The sequence below is a fragment of the Poecile atricapillus genome, chromosome 34, assembly GCF_030490865.1.
Source record: "Poecile atricapillus isolate bPoeAtr1 chromosome 34, bPoeAtr1.hap1, whole genome shotgun sequence".
Classification (NCBI taxonomy): Eukaryota; Metazoa; Chordata; class Aves; order Passeriformes; family Paridae; genus Poecile; species Poecile atricapillus.
In genome coordinates, this window is record NC_081282.1 from 1,131,558 (window position 1) to 1,151,825 (window position 20,268).

The 20,268-nt window shown below is 50.7% G+C and overlaps 1 pseudogene; it reads left to right on the top strand.

Annotated features, from left to right (window-relative positions):
- LOC131590669 (hydrocephalus-inducing protein-like) overlaps positions 1-16,682 on the top strand; it is a 57,966-nt pseudogene extending 41,284 nt beyond the window's left edge.
- Positions 16,683-20,268: the final 3,586 nt, after the last annotated feature.

Sequence of the window (20,268 nt, forward strand, 5' to 3'; positions counted from 1 at the left end):
TGCAGGTCTCCTTTCTGTCAGGGATGGGGCAAAAGAGACAGCTTTGCTGGAGACAGAGCAGTTCTGTAAGAGGGGAAAAATTACTTAAAAACATTAATTTCCTTTGAGGAGAAGATCCTGAGTTAGAAGGGGTGTCCTAGACAAAACAAACACCAGTAAGGAAAACCAAGTTCCTGGGCAGGTGCACTGATTTATTCTCTCTTCCACTGGTTGATGAAGGCCCATTTTTCTTTCCAGGATGGGAATGTCTCAGGGCTCACCCCTCTCTCCCTTTTCTCTCTCCCTTTAGGCCAGGACCCCAGATGAGAAGGGCGGTTCTGCTGAGGGCCAGCCAAAGACAGGTAAAGCAGTGAGCAAAGACAAGTCTCCAAAGGGGAACCAAATATCTACAGAGAGAACAGAAAGTCCCTCTTTTTTCCCAGGAAAAATTTCCCCCTGGGAATCCTCCAGCACAAGATCCAAAAGTACACTGGAAAGTGCCTCCATCCCCACAGAATTCCTCAGGTGAGCTGCACAGGAGGAGGTGATGCCTCTGCTTCTTGGTCCTCTTGCCAAACAAAGTCCATCGTCCCCAGCTGCACACGGACCCTGTGCCAGTGCCTCCATGGGATGGCCAGTGCACCCTCCTTGTTTCATTTGCTCCTCAGCAATGTCTGAAGCCTCCTCTTTAATTGCCAGGCTGAAACGGTACCGGTGGATAGTGCCTGCCCTCGGTGAGGTGGAACTGAAGGTCCACTTCTCCACCAAAAAGCCAGGGAAGTTTGAGCAGACGCTGAGGTTTGAGCTGGTGGGGACAAAGCGGCAGTACGAGCTGCCCTGCAGTGGCACCGGCCTGTACCCCAGCATCAGCCAGAACCCACGGTAAGGCTGGCCCCTGGCAGCCTCCCACACTGCTGCCCCCGAGCTCACAGCCAGGGCTGCTCCTTGGGCATTCTGGCCTGGCCACATGGTGCTGCCTGACGTCACCCAGCATCTCTTTCTGTGCTGGGAGCTGGGAAGGCAGATGGTCCCTGAGCCACCAGGATGGGTTATGGCTTTCTGACTGCATTTCCTACCTGGAGCATCTCATAGCTCCTCCTTCCCTGCTTTCTCTGCCCAGGCTGGTGTTTCCACAGTGGAGGAAGACCATGAAGGAAGGTGAAATCATCTTCAAGGAATATGTTGAGAGCACCAAGCAATTCCACTTTGGACCGCTGCTGTGTGGGAAATCAAGAGAGTGGTATGTGCTCCCTGCTGGCTGTTGTACTTTTCTGGACACGCTTGGAGACGTGCTGTGCTGGTGGCACGATCCAGGGCAGTCCCTGGCACAGTCCTGGCACACACCTGGGTTTGAAGGAGCACAGATGTGTGAACCTGAGCATACAAGAGGCAAATGAGCCTTGGGGGAGCCGCTCTGCCTGCCTGGTGGCTGCCTTGGCCAGAGCCCCAGGCTGCTGCCAGTCCAAAGGGCACTTGGGGCAACTTTTGTCTGCCTCCACATCTCAGCTTCACCCCTTAAGAAATGTATGGTGGTTTTTGAAGTGCTTTGAGCTCTGCAGTTAGCCTGACTGAGCAATTATTCTGTAGATGGTTTTGTAAACCTGTCATTGATCTGTAATTATTAATAAGATTTTATGGTTGACCTGCCAGTGGGTGTCAGGGGCTATGTACAGCAGGAACTACATTTGCCTGTAATGACATTGCATCATCCCTGCTGGATAAAGTCTGCCTGAAAACGTTGTCATTGAACCTATTGTGCATTTCTACTTTTACTGTCACTTTTTAAAAAATAGTATTTAACATTAAGTTCTTGTCTCCATGGGAGCTCTGGAGGGCTAAATCTATTTTGACAACATAGTTTCAAAAAACAGACAATCTTTAGCCAGCTTTATGGGATGGTCTGGGATTTTTGTTTGCCTCTTTAACCCTTCCACTCCAAAGTTATTTCCACACCTGAGAGAAGGGTCATTTGTTATCTTTTTGCATTCCTCTTGGGAAATGATGCTTTATAGTTCTTTCTCAGACTTTGAGCTAACCCATGAAATCCAAAGCAGTTTCATGACTTTTTGGAAAGAGATCAGCTAAACTCTTTTTCCAAAAGCCTTTCTTTACACCCTGCAGGGAAGGCACCCCAAGAAAGAAGGGGAAAGCACCCATGTGCCTGGTGTACTGTTATTTTTCTAAGCACCTTTGAATTTACATTGTATTAAAACCACTTGAAGTGGCCTGAGCATCACCAGGCTTCTGGGGTGGAGGCACCAAGTACAGGGGAAGGCATCAAAGTCAGGCAAGGATGAGCACACGCCCACGCCCCTGGCTGGGATCCACTTCCCTCACTTGTTTGTTAGAGCAGGCTCTTCCAGCACCGCTTCCTCGGCTGCACACGGTGCTTTCCTCGATGTGTGGCAAAGGCAACAGTCTCCTCTGCAGCCTTTTCCCCTTTTGTGGACAGGTACAAGGCCCAGAACTGTCCTAGCAATTCGGAGAATATAACCATCCTCAACAACTCCCCCATGGACGTAGAGGATCCTTTGAGGATGATGAGAAAGCAGAGACCTTCCTTCTGGACCCTCCCAGCATGACCCTGAAACCAAAGAAGAAGCAGGTAGGAGAAGGGCAGGTAGAGCAGGCACCGTAGAAGTGCCCAGGAGCTGCTGCTCCTGCTCACACACAGTGCTCTTTCTGTTTCTTTCCATGGGGCCGGGTCCAGGAGCTGACCATTTGGGCATACCCCACTTCCCCTGGCTTTCTGGAAGACAAACTCATCTGCTGCATTAACAAGAATCCAGAGCCAGTGGTCTTCAGCCTGTGCTGCCATGGGGTGCACGTGAAGCTGGAGGTCAGCCCCCTGGAGCTGTCTTTTGGCAAGCTGCTTCTGCACAGGTCAGTCATCCCACACGCACTCCAAGACTTGTGACAAAGACAGAACGTTTGGCTCTGCTTTCCAGGGCTGGGATGGAGCTGCTCCAAGTTGCATTCAGTGGCGAGGCTGGTGTGACCAGCCAGCAGCTGATGCCAAGTGCCTCCTGTCTCTGCAGGACTGACAGCAGGACCTTGGTCCTGAAAAACAACACCCTACTGCCCATGGCCTGGCAGCTCAGTGGGCTGGATGACCTTGTTGAGGACTTCTCACTGTCACAAGATAACGGCACCATTGATCCCCGCTCAGAGATTGAAGTGACAGTGAATTTCAAGGCCCAGCAGATTGGCACCATTGAGAAGAGCCTTCGACTCGAGGTGAGAGGGACTGTGCCCTGCCTGGCACAGTGAGCAGCCACGTGCTCTTAGGGACAGAGTCAGGAAGAGCTGCTCCTGACAGACACAAGGGTGCTGTGACCCCAACTTCTGCCTCTACACAGCGTTTGCCAGAATGTGCAGTGCATCCACATCCCCCCAGATAACCAGACACTGCACCCTGAGCCTGTAGCACAACCACCTTGGCCCTGTGAATGGTTGAAGGTTGTTGTTTGGTTATACAGACTGCAGCGTGATCTCTACATTTCTCCTGGAGCTTGTCCAAACCTCTGGCATCGTGCAACAAACTCTGCCCCTGGCATTTTGTTCCCCATGGTTTAGGGGCTGCATTTCAGAGAGGGTGCTAGGTGATTGGAAAGGGTTGTCAATGCCACCTGCTCTGAGACACCTCACACTTCCTGTGGTTGTTCTTACATCCCTGTGCCTCTCAAGGATGCTTTAGCAGCAGCATTCCCTGCTGTAGGAATGCAGAGTTGGGCTGATGGGGTTTATACTGCAGCAGAATCCCACTGGGACAGCCCACGAGATGAACGGGTTAGGAAAGCTTGGGTATCCACCAACACTTGTGAAGCCAGGGAGGCCATAGGGGAAGCAGCCAGCAGAGACAAGGACTTAGAGGCTGTCTAGCAAAAGAATAATCTGAACAGTGTTTGTTTCTTGCTGCCTCAGGTTTCAGATACAGAAAACATCCTGGGGATTGTTCAGGTTGAAAACATCAAACTGTCTGCAGAGGTGTATGATGTTCTCCTGAGCATGGTCCTGCCTGAAGGTCAGTGGATGTCTCCCAAACAAAGCAGTCCAGGTGCACTGCCTTACCTTGGGTGCTGGGTGACCAAAGCACTTGGGATGGGATGGGATGCAAGGATGGCATGGATACATAAAGCACATACCCTGCAAGCTGCATGGAATAAAGCATTGTCAGGCCACTGGCAGCCTTAAGTCTCTCCCCTCTGAACTTTGAAGTGTGCAGCTTCACGTGCAGGTTGGATTTGGGGGCTTTGAAACAACAGTGACGTGAACAGGCAGTTGGCAATTCCCACAGGCTCAGCACAGCATGTAAAGTGATTGGATTTGTGCTTGGAAGTGAGGAAATGGAAGCCGAGCTCCTTAGCTACTGAGCCTGCAGATATCTTGAGTAAGAAGAGAAAGGGCAGACAAGTAGCTGGAAAACCCTTCCAAGAACAGCAACTTGCTGAAAAGGGTTTTGTGCTGGGACCTCCATGTAGCTTGGGACCTGGTGTATTCTGCAGCAGCTCACAAATACCACGTCTAATCTCGCTCTGCACATTGTCTGCAGATGGAACCTTGGATTTTGGAACCATCAATGTCCAGGATAATGTGAAGAACATCCTGACTCTAACAAACAAAGGGATGTACAACATCGAGTACAGGTGAGTCCAGCTGCCTGGTGGTGAGCATTTCCCTGGGTTCCCAGGCCTGCACTCTCCCTCTGTCAAAGGTTAGAACCTGTTTCCATGCAGGCTACCTCACGATAAACACAAAACCTGGGCTCTCTCATCTCAGCTATTTTACCAGAGAATCCAGCCACAAACCAGCAGTTCTCCCCAGTTCAGCAGGGAACCCAAAGGAGAGCCCCAAGAATTTCAGGCACTGAAATGCTGAGATTCATTGCCTTTCTTTGATGGTCACCTCCTTTCTCCTTCTGAGACTCTGTAAAAGAGTGAATGAAAAATTTCAGTGTCAAGGTTTCTTGCAATAACCTCGTGACCGTCTGTGCTCACTGTCAGGATCCAGGATTCCCTGAGCAGAGCTGCACTCTCCCTTTTCTTCTTTTTCTGGTCCTATGCAAAGTCCTGGCTGTGCTGGCAGCACCTCTACTTGTAACTGCAGAGATCTCCATTCCTTCCCTTTCTGCACAGATTGATGCTGAAGGGTGCAGGTCCCAGGATGCGAGACTTGGCGTCCCACTTCACTGTCAAGCCTCAGTCGGGCAAGCTGATCGCCTCCCAGCCTGGTGTGAATATTGAGATATTCTTCCACCCCACAAGGGAAATCCTCCTCAAGAACAGCCCCATCCTGTACTGCCAGGTGAGCTGCCTGGGCCAGGCTGTGTTACCACACGGTGTTTTGGGAGCATAAACAGGAGAGGTGTCTAATGGAAGGAGGGCTTTAACTGGAGAATCCTCTCTCCTACGTACACAAACAAAGTCTTCAAAACCATTTGGGAGGCTTCCTAAGGGAGCTGAGAATCTGACTCTGGAGGAGGTGCTTTAACAGGGATGGGTGAACTGATGGAGGCCTGGGGTGGAGGCTGGGGACTGGGGTAGAGGACTGGCTGGCCCTCTTTGCTTTGTTTACCACCCCTTCCTGTGGACACAGGTGATAGATGCCATCTCAGGGGAAGGAGGCCAGACTGTCGCCAGCATCCCAGTGAGGGTGTCAGCAAGAGCTGCCTACAGCAAGTTCAGTATTGAGCCTGCCTCACCCATCAATTTCGGTGCCGTGATGAAGGGCAGCAAGAAGAGCCAGACTGTCGTGCTGGAGAACACAGGCATGATCAGCTTCAAATTCCGCATCCACCGAGCAACTGAGGATGAATCTCCTTTGGAAAGCAAAAGGTACAAGAAGCCCTGCACCACCCTTCCTGCCTGAGGAGGCACCACCCCACGGCTGGCATGTGGCAGGCAGCCAGGAGACCTGGGCTAGCGCCCATTTGCATCCCTGCCTTGGGGAGAGGGAGCAAAACACGCCTCAGTGTCCCCATGTGTAGTAGGAAGCTGGTGCTAGAGCTGCTCTGTCCAGCAATGGGTGCTGCAGGCTGCTCTCTGGGAACCATGTGGAGCAGGAAGGCTTTCCTCTGTGAGGAGGAAGGCCAGCTTTGGCCTCAGAGAAAGGCAGGGGAGCTCAGCATGACAGATACCTCTGCTTTCTCCTCTCAGTTCAAAGCAAGGGGAGTCTGTTCCATCAGCTAGAAAGCGCTCAGCGGGAAGGAAATCAAGCTTGACACAGGTAGGTGACTCCTGCTCCCCAACAATGCTGCTGCAGGGGATGTGAGAAGATGCTGCTGTGCCCAGGCTGGGGGCTCATCTCCACTGGGTGGGACATGGTCTGCAGGATGGAGTCCAGGATCTGCTCAGTCCCACTGACAGTCCTGTACTCTGGCTCTGACCTGCAGTTGTGGGGTCAGCAGAGGGGAGCAGGTCCTGTGTGTGGTAGCTGCTGGCCAGCATAGGTCTGTGAACACCACAGAAGCAAAAACATCCCCCCCCCGAACTCCCAGTCCACAGAGCTCAGACAACTTTTTTTTTTCTTCTTTTTCTTCTTCCCAGTCCCCTACCTCTGTCCCATCATTTCTCACAGCTGTTTCTGCTCTCCTGTTACCTCTGGAGGCTGAGGATCACAGCTACCACCTTCATTCTTTACGCTCCATCTCCTTTCTCTCTGCCACTTGAGACAGGCTTGCAGCTCTTCTTGGCTTGTTGGGCTCAACCTGGAGCTGCCTTTGGGCCATGGAGTCATCCTTCCCTGCCCTGGGACTGGCTGCTTGGGCCCAGCTGGAGGCCAAGGCAGGACATCCTCTTTGCTGGGGTGCTCAAGGCACAGCTATTACCCTTCAGCCTCTCCTGGAACTTCTTCTGCAGGGTCAGCTCAATGTGGGCATGTTCACGGTGTCCCCGTGCTCCGGCTCCATCGCTCCGTGGGGCCAGCAGCAGATCACGGTGGAGTGCCTCGCAGGGCAGGAGGGGACTTGTGAGGAGCAGCTCTACATTGACATCGTGGGCAGAGACCCCAGGGACAATCCCCTCGGCATTCCCTTTACCCTGACTGCCGAGTCCTGCCTGCCAGGTACGTACTGTCCACAGGTTCCCCTGGTCAGACCTGCTGCTGATCAGCACCTAAACTTGCTGCTTGGATAGGGAGGCATGCTAGCCCTGGTGTCCCCCCTTGAAATCCTCAGAGTTTCCAGCCCTCTTAAGTCCACTGGTGGATTCATCCCTCCCGGGCTGAGAGGGATGCATGGAAGGATAGAGGGAAAGCAATGCTCTTTAAGACTGAGGTGGACTGAGCTCCATCTTCATAGCCAGCTCTCCCACCCAAAGCTGGGTTTAGCAGTTACCTGGGCAGAAAGAGCTTACCAAGCCTTCTCAGAGGCCAGCAAGGCCCAGATGAATTCATCAGGGAGGCTTCTGCATGCTCATCCCTCTGGTCTCTCCACAGCATTTGCTGAGGATGCCATGTTAATCTTCGACGAGTACCCGATCTGCAGCAGCACTGACCTCAGCCACAAGCTGCTCTCTGTGCACGGTGTGGGCCTGTTTGTGAGAGATGACAACAAGTTCATCTTCAACAAGATTCTGGTTGGGCAAGAGGCTGAAGCCCATTTCAACATCTACAACACAACTGCTCTGCCGTGTGACGTGGTCCTCTCCATCAACCCCCTGCCTGGACAGGTAAGAACAGGAGGCCAAGGAGATGGTTGCCCTCTAAGGGCCGTGTGAAAGCTGTTTTGTTCTCCAGATGCATTGCTTCCTGTGGCCCACACTAGCTCAGTGTAGGTCAAACTTCAGGGCAGAGCAGCAGAGCCAGGGAACAGTTGTGTTCAATTCTCATGTCTTGAGCAAGCTTTTGGCTCACACCTCTGGGTCTTTGGTGGGAGAAGTGAATCCTTCTGAACCTCTCTTGGAAGCACACTCAGAGAGGGGCTGTTATGAACTGACATGCCAGGGCTCAAAGCAGAGCATTTCCTCAGGCTCCCTGGCTTTTCCTCTCTTTGAAGGCCAGTTCTAGGTTATTTGCAGGGTTTTCCATGCAGTGACCACCTCCCACATATGGCAGGGCAGCTGCCAGCACTCAGAACACACAATGCTTTAGCACAAGGTCAGCGTTCCCTGCTTGAACAACTCATCCTTAAAACAATACCCCCTGAGTTCACAGCCCATGAACACACCTCTAGGAGGGCTGTGAAAATGGGAAGAGCTGTCACAATGCAAGATTTTTGCCTGGCTGGCTGCTATTCATAGAAAAGAGAAGCCAGGAGAAAACTGCTTCTTGTAGAAAAGTCTCCATAGCATGACAAGAAAAAACTCTTCTCCTTACAAGAACTGATCAAAGACTATTGTATAGTTGATGCTGCTTTACCGTCCCAGGTTTTGTCTCCCAGTGGTCAGCTGGGAAAAGAAAAAGTTGGGTAGGGGGAGAAAAAGTGTTCTGGAGGTTTTATTTTGATGTTTCTTATTCCTGTAGTCCTGTTAGTAAAGTTTCTTTATTCCTTTTAAGTTTTAAACCTGTTTTACCCTTCTCCTTATCCGTATTTCACAACAAAAAATGAGTAAGTGCCCTGGTGATTTTAGCCAGTGCTAAACCCCACCACGTTATTTAGTGCATTGACTGAGAAACTCCAATTAGCAAATCTAAACCACTACAGACATGCTGTTTTCAGTAATGTATTTATGAATAAAACTGGGTCGTGTTGGAAGGTGTTTTCTCCTAACACTGCTCTCTGGCTTCCCCCAAGGAAAAAGGCCCTATCACCGTTTTCAAGTTGCATCCTGTCCAGATGTCCATTCCTGGCTCATCCCACGCTGTTGCTACAGTGACCTTCACCCCACCAGACGAGCAGAACTACGACTGCACTTTTAAGGCTTCCCTTGTCATCCCCAAACGGTAATTGACCCTGAGAAATATTGGGGGAGGCCTCACTGACAGCTGCCTCTCCACTGGGAAGGCACAGACCTCTTGTTAGCTCTAATGCTCTCAGGAGCCTTAGGCAGAGTACTCGGCATGAGATGATTTGGGAGGCAGGAACTGTTAGATAGAGCAGAAAAATGAGGCTGATTTGTCATACAGGTTTAGCCTGGATGAGGAAATAGGAAGACAGGGAAATATTCGGTAGCCAACTGGAAGTTACTGAGATGTGCTACAGCTGAGCTGGGCATTTCCAAGGACAGAAGCTTAGATGGATCAGTTTCTGTGGCAGCAAGTCAGCAGTCACAATTTCCTCTTTGTTTCTGTGAAATTAAGTGATCCTCTGTGATTCCCTGCATTCATGAAGCTATTTCATGTGAGTGATGGGAGCTGGTATGAAAGAGGAGCCCTGTTCCTCTGCACTGGGACCTGTGTACAGGGGCTTGGACCTGCCCTTCCTCAAGCCTTTAGTGGCTGAATTGGAGCAAGAGAAGTCTAATTGCTAATAAGCAATTGCTTTTATATTGTTCTTGGAAGTGATCTTGGTGGATAGTGACAATGATTTCTTTTTGCCTTCTTGCTTTTGTTCTGCTTTCATGCTGTGCTTTTTTTGCTTGTTGCCTATGTCTCATCTCACTGCAGCCAGGGGATTTGCCATATCTCATCTGGTGCCTCATTATGTATCTGCTGTACTGCATGATTCAATGAAGTGAAATTACTTTTAACTGTTACTGTGGAAGGCTCTGGCTCTTTGGAGCAGATTCCTCTTGTGAATGGCCCTGAGGGGACTGGGAAGAGGCTGGTGGGGGGCTGTGTTGTGGGGTACAGGAGAAGCAGGCAGGGAAAACAGTGTGGATTGCCCTTGCTGCTTGGCTTGCCCAGTGAGAAATGGGTTATTGCCAGCTGGAATTGTTTCTGTGCCTCTCCTGCAGCTCTGTGAAAATCAAGCCCCAAACCCTGAGCTTCACCATCAGTGGGAGGGGGCACGAGCCGCAGGTGACAGTCGTGTGCCCAAGAGCTCGCAGCAAGAGAGGAAATGCCGTGCTGCGCTTCCAGAGGCTCCAGCTGGGGGATTTAGAGATGCTCCCCCTGGTCGTCCGTAACAACGGCATCGTACCTGTCAAGGTGAGCACCTGCTCAAGGAATGGTCTGGTTTGGGAATAAGTGCTTGTGGCACAGGGGAAGGGTCCCAAAAACCATGGCTGACTTGGCAAGAGGTGTCACAAATTCTTTTTAGCAAGTGACTGACATCTGTTCTCCAAGAAGGGAGTTCTTGAAAATTTTCCATCCAGTCTTTCTTCTTTAAGTTGAACACAAGAAAGGTGGTGGAGTATTTTCCCCATCTTTCAGGTTTGTTCTCATGGACATGTGTGATTTTCCAGTTCCATTAGGCTGTATTTTCCAGTTTATATTTTAAGCAAACTTAGTTGTGGTTTAATTATATTCTGCTTATTGCTTTCTGTCCTGTTTGGTTCAGTGTTGGTTCAATCCAAATGCCTCTAAACACCCCTTTTTCCCAGCTGGTTTGACTTAACTTTTGTGCTCAGTGCTGTTTGCAGTGGGAGAGGTGCTGGGTTCCTATGCAGGACCAGCAGCACTGTGGTGTCAGTCCCTGTGCCATCCTGTACTCACACCAGTATCATTGTGCTCTGTGTTCCCTTTTCTCAGTTTATGTTACACCTGGAGGATGAGCATGGAGCATTCTTCTTGAAAGGCAGGCGCTCCACACTGGAGAGATTCCACACTGAAGATGTGGGAGAGGACTCTGTTGGAAATGGTAAATTTGTTAACCATGAAGTTCGATCGTGCCCAGAGGGAAAACGTGTGCCCTGCTCTTGGCTTCTCTGAGCTGCAGCCAGATGTTAGACACACTTTGTTTCCTTGGGCTCTCTGTCCCCCGAGCTTTTCATGGGGACTTTTTGCAGGGTTTCCTCCTAGCAAGTTGTAGGAAGTTCTTGTGTTCTTCTAGACGTGGTGGGCTGGGTTCTGGGGGACTGTCACTGCCTCAGGGGAGCCTCTGAGGTATTTGCAGCATGTGGCAAGGTCCCAGCCTGAACGGACACAGCCCTTGAGCACACAGGCAGCCAGCAGAAGCCAAAAGTGCTCTTTGGCTCAGCTTTCCATGTGGCTGGAGCTGGCTGGAAGCGATGGAATGAGGGCTGGGCATCAACCTGAGGTTAAGCTGCTGAAGTGGTGATGTGTCTGGAGATGGCAGCCTGGTGAACATAAGAAGAGGGTCTGGAACCACTGCAGGTAGAACCTGTGCTCAGAAGGCAGCTGGTTTCAACCTTCTGTTCCTCAGATATGGAAATATTTCCTCTGTACAACTGTATCACTTAATTCTGATTTCCATTGCTGTGCAGAGAGCAAGCCCCCAGAGAAGCCTCTCCTGCTTCTGCATCGTGGGCAATCGGCAGAGTTTGATGTCATTTTCAATCCCACCCTGGCTCGACGTGTGGAAGGGAAGATCCGTGTTTTAGTGGGGGACACCTACTCTGACAAGACCCTGATAGAGCTGGTGGGTGAAGGCCACAAGGATGAATTCACCCTCAACTGTCTAGAGGAAGACCCACAGTTGAGGAATGATAAGAGCAGCTGGAACAAAGACATCATTGATGGTAAGAGAGGAGAGGCTGCCAAGGGGGAACAAGGAAGAAGAAAATATCTGATCATGTGTGTCCTCTCTCTAGCCAGGCCTGGGCTGTCACCCCTGGACATGGAGGCCCGTGGGTGTGGCAGCCATGCATGCAGAGCAGTGTGTGCTGTGCTGCATGGCACTGGCTCAGGGGTGTGCCAGGGTGTTTCCCTGACAGTGGTGGGATGGGGAACTGCCTGGGGAGCTCCCTGCCAGAGGGAGGAAGGCTTGGAGCAAGCAAGCATTGAACATACAGGAGTCTGTGCATGTGAGGGGGGCGGGGTGGAACTCCCTGCATGCTGAGATCCCTTGCTTTCCTCCTTAACAGCTGTCAGACTGAACCACATCCAGTTTGGGGACTGTCCTGTTGGGAAGCCCTGCCACAGGACCTTCACCATCACCAACCACACCGGCATGACGTTCATGCGCTTCGAGTGGGAGGCAGACGTCCCATTCCAGTTCTGCCCCAGGGTGAGTGGGGGCTGCTCTGCCTTTCCCCATTGCTCAAGCCCTGCCCTGGTGTTCCTGGGAGCTGGCAGGGAGACCTCCCATGCCAGTGCTAGCCCATTCCAGTGCCACATGGGAGATGCAGTCCCTGGCTTGGCTGGGCCAAGGCTGCCAGCCTTGCAGAAAAGGCTTCACGTTATGGGAGGTGGTACCTTCTCTTCATACTTTTGTCTGTCCAACTTCACATAAATCCACACTGAGGTGCAGGTTCCTGGCACAGCTGCTCACCACATCAGTCCCTTTTGCTATCAGTCCTGCCCTTGGCAGTGCTTCCAGTTTGGTCTTGACTCCCTGATTCTCCCTAGGTGGGACATCTCCACCCTGGCTGCACCAAGGCCATCACAGTGACCTTGAAATCAGATGTCCCAGCCACCTTCAGGAGGCACCTTGTGAAATGTAAGGTGACCAAGATCAAGTTTGAGCTGCCACCATGGAAGGTTCCAGACTGGGACGACGAAATGTGCATTGTCGTGTGGAAGGACATCACCGGGAAGGACCCAGCAGCCCAATGGCCTGAAAAAGAGAAGGTAAGAAGCAAAATGGCAAAAAAAGCCACCACAGCTTTTCCAAAAAGAACCACCATAACACCATCGCTGCTGGCTGAGCAGCTCCTGCTTCCTCTGGACATTGGACAGCCCTGAGCTTCACCAGCAGTGCATTCTAGGGGAGAGGTGGATGCACACGACCCTCACACAAGAGGAGAAGCCTTTAGACAAGAGACCATTAGCCACACACTATCAGTCTGTGCCACAAGCACAAGTGCTGCAGCCCATGTTGAATGGGAGACAGTGTTTTATGATTATCTCATTTTATGGTGTTTGAAATCTCTCCATATGATTTGGTGCCCTTTCACCAACAAGGAGTTAAGTCTGCTGCACTCTGTCTCTTCTTTTGAAGTGGAGACAAATACACTTCTGCTGCACCTGCTGGTGAACTCCAAGTTTTGTCTCCATGGATACCAGAGATTTTGGTTGTGGTCTCTGTATTGGGAGGGTTATCTCATGGAGTAGCCCAGGCACTGTATGACAGTATGGAGGAGTCTGGAGAAGGATCATGTGTGGAGACTCTTGCTTTTATTGTCATTATTGCCAAACACACTCAGCTTGGGTGAAGGTTCTTTCCAAGTTTCTGGACCATTTGAAGGCCTCTAAACCATCCTCTTTTCTATCAGAACATCTGCAGTTGGAGACTTTCCCAGTGAGATCTTTCACGTCCCAAAATGCCCGTCCCCAGCTGCCAGCAGTGTGGCTGTTGCTCCACAGGTGACATCTGGAGAGCACTTTCTCCTAAGACAAGAAGATGCTTCCTAGAAGTCTTCAGTCATGGGGTTCTCCACCCACAGAGCTCCAGCAGGGGAACTTAACCCTAATTTTGAGACCTGCTGGATTTCTAGGGGACCAGGGAAAAAGTCAGTCCCTCGCCAAGGTTGAAGTACAGGGATTGGAACACCGCTGTAGTCTCCATGGGTACATTAACAGCTGTGGTAGGACTGCTTTGATTAGTGGGCAGAAACAACTCCTGCAGCACAACAGTCCCAATTCTGTCATCTTTCCAGGGAACTAAAAGTGAATGGTCCTTTCTAGTCCCTCTATGAGGCTGATCTTGGAGGCCAAGAGATTCCCTTCTCAGCCTGACTTTCTGGGCTCTGCTCAGTGATTCTTTTCTCCTCTGTTTGCAGACAGTGGAGACAGTCCCGGAACCGGCTCACACTGTGCTGAAGAAGAGCGGCCAGGAGGCCGAGCTGTACCTCAGCGCCTTGGTTGCCTACGCCCAGTTCAAACTGGACACAGTCGTGGTTCAGCTCAAGGACACCTTGCCCTTCCAGACAAGGACAGCCACGTGAGTGCTGAGGCCAGGCAGGGCCCTGCCAGCGGGAGCTGCCTTTGTGTAACTTTGTGCTGGCCGTGGGTGGGGAGACAAAACTCAGGACTCCAGGTGCTCCAGGTGCTCAGGAGACAAAACAGCCTCGTTTATTATTCAGAGCTCACTGAAATACCCAGTGCAAATCTCCCGGGCTAGACAGCCATTGGCTGAGATCTCTCTCCCTGCCCAACTTCCTGGCCAGGGGTGTGCTCACTTCTCAGCTTGGATGGGGCTGGCCAAGGGTCCCCTGTAACTTATCTGGGAACACGTTCAGGCATGAGCTAGGCCAGCTGAATTGGATTTGTGTTATGGCCAGATTCACTGTGTCCAGTCCAGACCAGCTGTACTGTGACAATGCTGTGACACCTTTGCCCAGGGCTGACCCAGTGCCTGCTTCCCAGAACTCCACCCTAGCCAAAACCAGCACAGGCTTGTTCACATGCATGCCAAGGCAAGCAGGAGAGGCTGGTCAGGAGAGGCTCAATGCTGCCATTTTCTGCTGAGAACAGCCATGGGTTTGCTTTCGCTGCGTGTCACCTGTCCTCATCTGCTCAAGAATAAGTTTGCAGTCAAAGCAAGACCTAAAGAAAGTCCAAAGTAAGCCCCTTAGCTTCAATGTCCTGGGCACCATGTTGGCCCTTTCCCCTTAAACTTCCAGACTTTGAAATACTTTTCTGGGCCACCCAGGACAGCAGTCTGAGCATGGCAGGGTTGCCTGGGGAAGAAGATGCTCCTCAGCAGAAAGTGGTAGCAGGAGCCCCTCAGACAATGTTACTGTACTATTTGCTTTCTATTTATTGGACATTTTTTTTAAATTCCTCCTTCTTGCTTTTCAGTTTCAGGATGCACAACACAGGGAAGGTGGCCCTGGAATACTTCTGGGAGGAAGCTGCACCTGCAGATAGTGAAGCAGTGAGGATGCCATATTCAACCACTCTGATTAGTAAGGGCATTTCACTTGGTAGCTGAGGGCCTGGGGAGAAGACCCTGCCCCTTCACCCCAAGACTTGAATTGCTTTTTCCTTCTTGTCCACATGTCCACTTTCATCAGCATCTTCCCAGCTGCAGCTGGAGAGTTTTATCCTTTCCCCCTCTGCCTTTCCGCCCCTTTTGTTCTTGCTCTGCCACTTCTGCTCTGCAAAGGAGCTGAGCCAGGCTCTGGGGAGAGCCACGTGCTGGGTCAGGACTGGGAAAGGGGACATCAGGTCATTGCTTTGAGAAGTCTGAGACTGGGCAGAGCAATGGTGTAACGAGTGAGCTGCCCTGCAGCCACTGTCTGTGTGCAGTCCCCCACTCCAGGGCAGCTGCAAAGTCACTGTCTAAAACCAACTCCTGCTTTGGCACAGGAGTGTGTGCTGCAGGCAGAGACCCTGCTCCCAGAAGCTCTGTTCCCTGCTTGGAACTTGGCCAGAGATGCTCCGAGTGCATCCCAGCTCTCTTCCACCTATGTGCTGCAGGACGCAGCGTTGCTGGGAACACAGATTTTGTCTTTGAATGGTGTCCTCTTCCTCTCTGCAGGTCGGCTCAGCTCTGCTCCTGTTGTAAGGCAGCGCAGAAAGCTGGTGCTTCGTTTCCGGAGGGAGCAGGACCATCCTTTTGAGACGCATCCTTCTGAGCTGCGGCGCCTACAGTGGCTTGCCAAGGAGCAGCAAGATTCCGAGCAGGAACAGCTGCAGGATTCCGAGCAGGAACAGCAAGATTCTGACCAGGAGCAGCTTTCTGAGGAAGAGCAGCTGGATGCCAAGCAGAAGCAGCGTTCCAAGAAGTGGTGCCGCTCCAAGGAACGGAGTCTCTCCCCGCAGCGTGCCACTTCCTCCCTGGAAGTCCTCCCAGATGTCACCCATGACCAGTCACTGTTCTCCATCAACCCCAACTTCGGCACCATCACTCCTGGCCAGAAGAAGACCTTTCATGTGCTGTTCTCCCCAAAGGATGTGGGGAACTTTGAGACCACCATGCTGTGCAGGTGGGAAACATTGACACACTTGCCAACTCACACTTTTGATGGCTGTCACTGAATCACAGGCTGGGACAGGGTGGAAGGGACCACAGGAGGTCATCTGGTCCCACTTCCCTACTCAAGCGGGGTCATCTCAGAGCACGTGGCACAGAGCTGTGTCCAGAGGGCTCTGCAATAATTCCAGTGAGGGACACTCCACACCCTCTCTGGGCAGCCTGTCACCCGCAAAGGGAAGAAGTTCTTCCTCAGGTTCAGGTGGAATTTCCTGTTCAGGTTCTGCCCGTTGCCTCTTGTGCTATTGCTGGGCATCACCAAGCACAGCCTGGTTCATCCCCTAACACCCTCCCTTCAGTCCCTCTGACTGGGATGGGGAGGTGGGCCTGGAGACAAGCAGCCCCAGAGAGGCAGCAGCTCCCACAGGAGCGCAGAAAGATCATCTGGCCTTGGGAGGGAGACACTGGCAAAAGACACTGCATGAAACATTAAGCTCCTGAAGGGTTGCAAGATGTAGAACGAGAGACCCAGGGACCAGCCAGTCCCCAGCTCTGCTTCTTGCACAGAGCTGCTCACTGCTTGCACAGAGGGAGGATGCAACGCTGGGTGCTCTGCAAGGAGACAGAAAAGCGTCTGGCTGGAAATGTTTGTCTGGCTAATACCAGTCCCTTTCTCCCCAGCATTCCTAACCTGGAGCAGACTCACAGGATGGTGCAGGTGGTTCTAAAAGGCAGAGCCCGGGAGTGGAAGCGTTTTGGAAAACCAAAATGCTCTGCCTTACAGCAGACAGATGAAGGCCAGAGACACAAGAAGCAGCTGCACTGGCAACCAACACCAGAGTGACAGCATCTGTGTCATCTGGAGCATCCAGCAGGAGCTGGCAACATCTTGTTTCCTACTGCTGATGGTCTCCCACCCTTTACGTGACACCTCTGCAGCTCCCCTTCCCAGCTCCAGTAAACATCATCTTTTAATTAACTTTGTTAATTAAATAGTTTGTTAATTTGTTAAATAACTTAAGTTTCAGTTAACTGTTAATAAACAGTTGCTAATAAAACGTTAACTGTTAGCCATGGTGCCAGAGATCTTTCCTTAAACCCCACTACCCCAGTTCAAACCCCCAAGTTAGTACATTTTGAGGTTCCCCCCAGTTCTCCCCAGTCTCCAGTTACTCCGTTCACCCTCTCCTCCCTGGTGTACCCAAAATGGCTCCTGGAGAGCACAAGATGGTGGGGACCACATGGCCAGGCCCCTCCCTTGTACTTCTCCTCCCCAAAATCCTTTCCTTCTTCCTACCTCCAACCCCTTCTTCCCTGATGCTCCTGCCCCGTTATCTCTCCTCCTCCAGTTGTCCCTCCCCTTCCTGTCCCCTCAGACCCCTCCTTCTCCACTTGGGCTCCTCCTCCTGAAAAGGTCCCCACCCCTTCCTTTCATAATATCCCCTCCTCTGACCCCTCCTCTCTCCCCTGCAGCACCGCCAACCTTCTTCTGACTTGCAGTTCCCACGCCCCTCCTTCTGCTTCCCACACCCCGTGAGCCACAAGTGACGAGCCCAGGAACCAGAACCCAGAACTGGAGACCCTTCCTCTTGCCACTCCAGTTATGTTCAGTGGTTGTGGGAGTGCGCTTCCAGAATGGGAGCCATTCTCATTTCAAAACAAGAGAGAACTTTGCAAAGCCCAGAAAGAGTTTGGAAAGGGAAGCAAATATTTTAAGGGCCTTTTAAAGGCCACCCTCTCCTCCAATCTCTCGGTCCCGTATGACCTCCATGATTTATTTTCGTGCCTCCTTACCCCATCAGAATATCTTGTATGGGAGGGGGCATGGAAGAGGTCATTACAGGCCGTATGTTCTGAGCTATTGCAAAGTTCTGACAGCGCCCTTGATGCCACTGGGAATAAAATAACAACCGACCACTTGAGCGGCGATGCGGAATGGGCACAGGGGAAGGACCAGGCCCGGGTTTTGCCAAGGCCGGTCCTTGAAAAGATCAAAACAGCTGCAGAGAAAGCGTTCCTCACGTTACCATCCAGAGAACCCCAAGCTAGTTATACAATCATTCTGCAGCAACCTAATGAGGTTTTCCTAGATTTTATTGATAGGTGGTGGGTTCACATGGAGAAACAGGGGGAAGAGCCAGGGCTGCATTCTGCCTTGCTGTTGGAATTAGCAAAGGCAAATGCCAGTGATACATGCAAGTAAATCATTATGGGAATGCCCTTGGATCCTCTACCCACCCTCACCACCATCATCGAGGTGTGATCCAGAAGGCTGCCAGCTTAGGGGCTGACCATCATAGACAGCCAGGAAGGACGGTGGCTCCAGCAGCGGTGGCGGTCCCACCACCACCTGTAACACCATGGGAACCACGGTGCCATCGCTGTGGGCAGCGAGGGCACATCACCCATTTCTGTCCAGTGCCCAGCCCCTGCGGGCCAGGACAAAGGAACTGGAGGGGAGGGGAACTTACAAAAAAAACCAGAAGGGCAGCATGAACCTCCTCTACGTGTGGATAGAAACAGAGCAGGCTTTGCAGGGGGAGGGCGGCTCAGATAAGCCATTTCTAACTGGACTGACTTTCACCAAAGGACAGATAATACCTTCAATAAAGTATGGCCGCCTCAATAGCCACTCCATTTAGCAGCAGCAGAAGACCATCTTTTTAGGTCCTGCCATTGGACTGTGATTGCCGTGGACCTACTGGGCAGAAGATTGACTTTCCCTGACCCAGGCTGTAAGTATTTTGTTACTGGGGACACCAAGCACACACCCACAGAGACTGAAGTCTCTCTGGTCACCCTCAGGGTGATCTGGATGGACCCATTCTCTTGGTGCGATGCATCCACCCACTGTTCTACTTGGCCAAGGGGCAGGTCATCACCCAGGCCATCCCTGTCGCCCTGAAAACTCAGCTTCTGAGCTTGCTAACATAGTTTTCTATAGACTTTCCCAGGACAGTAACTGTAAACATAGATATGTGTGCATTCTTTCTGTTACACGTCTTGTGATGGGCATCTCTCATGGCCAGTGCAGTGAGAAAGTGTTATCCTGACCATCCAATCCCTGGCTGTGGTCAGGAGCCTATAAATCCTGGGAGGGAAAATAAACTCGGCTCTTCTTTTCACCACACCTCGACCTGTGTCCGTGTGATCTATTCATCTTCAGCGGTGTCGTGGTTTTAAGCTAGTAACAAAAAACTACTTATTTCTTGCTAGAGATATGGATTAAAATAAGAGCAAAACAGGCTTAAAACTTAAAAGGAATAAAGACAGTTTATTAACAAACTACTAGAATAAGAATACCAAAATAAACTTTCAGAGAACCCTTTTACTTTTCACTACTTGATCATTTCTTTGTACACATAACAACATAGAGACAAAAAATTTAGAATCTTGGTGGTCAAAAACAGTCTCAATTTTAGAGTCTTTTCATCAGTCTCTGCAGAGAAACAGAAGTCTCTTTCTGCTAATCTATGGAGTTTTTAGAGTCTACTCCTTCCATTGTACACTCTTCCGAGGTGTGCAGGGGTCATTTTAAGTCCTGGGATGCTATTTTTAAGGATAAGTAATTCAAAGGTAGAAATCTTCTTCATTTCTCTCTGTGAGCCCTCCTGGAAAAACAGCCATCTCTTTGGCTCTTTTAAAGCTTCAAAATCTTCACTTCACTCCTAAGTTCCAGCAACTCACAGTTATCACAACTACTTTTCTCTAAAGTCCACACTTTGAATACTCTATTCCTCCCATACTCTAGTCATGAATTAAAGGAGTCTTTAAACTACTGTCCATCTCCATAGCTGTAACAGAAAGACTGTTCAGCAACAAGCATCTCCTTTTCTCTCTTTCTTATTTAAACTTAACTCTTTTCTTCACTGTTTTTGGTGGTTTTATGATGTCTTACATGTTAATTGTCTCTCTCTGTCTTTTCTAAGAAAAAGGAGTAATCTGTTTGTTTATTCAGGTAGTAAAAGAATTAAAAGTTTTAAGAAAGCTGCAAAAGTTCATAGTGTCAGGTTTCAGTCTAACAGCAGACCTTGAAAACTAAACAAAAGTGTTAAGCTCGGCTTTTCTCTCCTCCTCCCCCCCCATCCCTGCGGCCTTGTCCCGGGCCTGGGAAGGGGGGGGGGAAACTAACACAGAGCTTGTTACCTCTTAAACGCCGGAAACCAGAAAGAGAACGAGACAGCTCTGAGTGTACTTCTTAAGGGGGTGTTTACAAGTTGAATTCACTTTTAATGGTCAGATCTGCTGTCAATTCTTGAAAATGACTGATAATTGGTCAGGAAGAAAAACTCCCATCAGTCATCAGTAGCTTCAACTTCCTCTTTTTTTTACTCGGTCTTAAAGGTGAAGCTAACCCATGACACTGGTGAAGTTGGCACAGCCAAACTCCAGAAAATGTAAACCAGGCTTGACTTTCCAGAAATGACTTT